We start from the raw sequence: 2,940 nt of genomic DNA on the forward strand, positions 1-2,940 counted from the left end.
CGTTGGCTGTTTTTCTGGAAAGTTACTCGGCGAGCCCCCTCCCGCCCGCCCGCCCGCTGCCCCGGCCCCTCCGCTCCAGCCAGCTGTCAGTCCGCGCCGTTCGGCCGCGCTCTGTCCTTCCCGGTCCCGTCCCAGGTCACCCCCGCTCCGGCCGGGCACCCGACAGGGTCCCCCAGGACGGCGGTGCCATCCTCGGTCGGGGCGACGCCCAGCCTGCGAGCGGGGCTGGAGGGTGGGACTCGGCGCCGCGGCGATCCTGGCCGCGGTTCTTCATTGACAAGCCCGGAGTCGGCGGGATGCTGGCTGGAGCTTGGAGCCGCTCCAGGGGCTGCGAAAAATGGCGTTTTCCGGAAGATCGAGGGTGCCCTCTGGCGAGGCCTGGCCGCCAGTGAAGGAGGCTCGGCGGCCGGGAGCGGGGAGGCGGGAGGGCCCGGCCGGGGGCTAGGGGAGGGGAGAGAGCGAGGAAAGCAAACTGGGCGCCTTGGGGGGTCGCCCTCGTCTCGGCCTCAGTGCATCCGAGCGAGCGCACCTCTCCCTTGCCTGGCCCCCGGCGCGGCGCTGTCCTCCAGATGTTCGCCGCCTCCCTCCCCGCCGAGGGCTCCTCAGAGGTGCGCCAGCGAGCGCAAAGTCAGCAACTGGCTGGAGCCCATTTCCCAGACCGGTGAGGGGAAGTTTGCGCTCCGATCTCGTTGCCCTTCTCAGCCTGAGTTTCTATGTCTTTTCCCAAGAGCAACTTGAAGAAGGCAAAACACATGTATGACCCCCCCCAGCAACAGGACTTGGGTCTGAGTTGGTCACTTTCTAAGAACTAGGGTAGGTCCCCTATCCCACTACCCCCCCATCTGGGCCCTCCAGCCTTCCTGGACCCTTCCTGAGAGTCCTAGCTCCTAGGCCACTATGAAGAAATGTTAATGCATTCCAGGGAGAGTGGTGTTACTGTTGAGGAAACTGAGGCACAGAGAGGTTTTTGTTTTGCTTTGTTTTTAAGGCCAGGTTGCTTGTGAGTGGTGGAGGTGATATTAACGCAAGCTGTCTGGTTTGCATCGTTTTAATTTGCATAACCAAAGAGGAAACACCTAGGTGTAGAAACCTTAAAAGTAACTTCTTTTTTTAAAAAAGCAAAAGGAAAAGCCACATAGCTACTAGGTGTCAGTTTTAGACTTGGGCCAAGCAAGTCCATTGCCAGAGTCTATGCACTTAAGCACTATGCTATAGAGTCTCTGGAATTTGAGAAATACTTTTGATGTTTACTAAGTGTTAAGCACTGTTCTAAACTCTGTGGATATATCAGTGAACAAAACAAACAAACAAAACCTTTGTGTTCAGTTTATATTTTAGACTCAGGGGTAGGACAGTGGGGGAGGCAATAAATACATAAATATGTAAGTTATGTAGTGTGGTAATAGGTATGTGTCAAGGAGAAAAATAAAACAGGGAAGGAGGATAGGGAGTACCTAGGTTGAGGGATGATTAAATTTAAAATACTGTGATTAGGGCCTTTGAGCTAAGGCTTGCTAGATGGGAGAGAAAATTATTAAAGCCCTACCCTTCTGGTATGTAGAGTCCACCTCAACCAAATCAGAACTCTAGAGATGGGACCCTGACATCTGGGTTTTTTAAACACACCTCTAATATGACACAGGTGCCCAGCAAGGTTTAGGAGCCTTACTGCAGGGCATCTCTCTGCCTAGGGCGAGTGCCATTCGCCTTTTGTTTTCAGGAAGTTGGAAGATAGGAGCATGAGGTTCCCGAAAGTGACTGTACAGTTGTAGTGGTGTATAGATGTGAGCTTGCAAGAAGTGGAAAAATCCAGAGATCAAACCCTCCTTCTTCATCTGGTACCAAGGGAGAAGGCAGCAAGGGACTCACTAGAGCCTGTGTCTCAGCTGTCTTAGATTTTTGGCAATGAATGTTTCTTCAGATTAAAATCTTAATAGAATATTCACGCTGAGAAGCAGTTAGTAAAGAACCTTAGAGGCAGTCTCTAAGATAGTACTTTTAGTACAAGGGAGGAAAGTGAGGCAGAAAAAGCACTTTGCCTTGGCTATCCAGTTGCTAGTAGAGCTGGGATATGAAGTCAACTCTTCTAACACCCAGGCCAATGGTCTTGCTGCCCCAAGGCAGGCTAACATTCAATCCTACCCAGTCAACATGAGGGATGATTGTTGAACTGTGTGTTTTACTGGGTATTTAAGAAATGTTTACCACCCAGTTTTAGGGACAGTACTTTCACTTCCAAGTCCAAGTTTACCCTGTGGCCGTCCACACCTTACCCTCAGCAGAGTGAGGATGTTGTTCACTTTTTTAAAAAAGCAAAAGGAAAAGCCACATAGCTTCAGGGCCATTAGCCAATCTTCTGTGGGCCCCAGGGACCCAGTGCCAGGGACCTGATCAGTGGTGACTTGAGAATCTTATATGGAATGAGTCTATGAAAACTGAGTTGGCTGCCCTATTAGGCTGGAAATTTGTGGGACATCTCCCTCTGCCAGCCTAAGAGAATGGCTGATGCCAGCAATCAGTGCCAGAGCAAAATCCATAGTAAAATCTGGTGTCAGAAGGGGCCCTGGCTCTGCCACTTAGCACTCAGGTGATTTTCCTCAAGTCACTTCTTTGCGCCTCACTGCGTTCAGTTTTAAATAGAGCTATTATTGCTACTTCCTGTGTGGGGTTGTTGAGAGTAAATATGATGTTGATCATTTATACTTATGAAAGTCACTACTACTCTGGTATTTGATGTTTTGGTTTAGCCCTTCAATAAATTTATTAAAGACAGAGGTTATATATATTGCATTTTCTGTAATTTATTATAAACCATTTATTACACCTGATCTCACCTGTAAAATGGAAACAATACTTTGCTTTCCATAAAGGTTGTTATGCCCCTCTCTTGAGCACTGGGAAGGCCCTCTGAATGTTGCAAAGATCTATGCAAATGGGAGA

This window comes from Chinchilla lanigera, unplaced genomic scaffold (genome assembly GCF_000276665.1).
Source record: "Chinchilla lanigera isolate Chin_1 unplaced genomic scaffold, ChiLan1.0 scaffold00037, whole genome shotgun sequence".
NCBI lineage: Eukaryota > Metazoa > Chordata > Mammalia > Rodentia > Chinchillidae > Chinchilla > Chinchilla lanigera.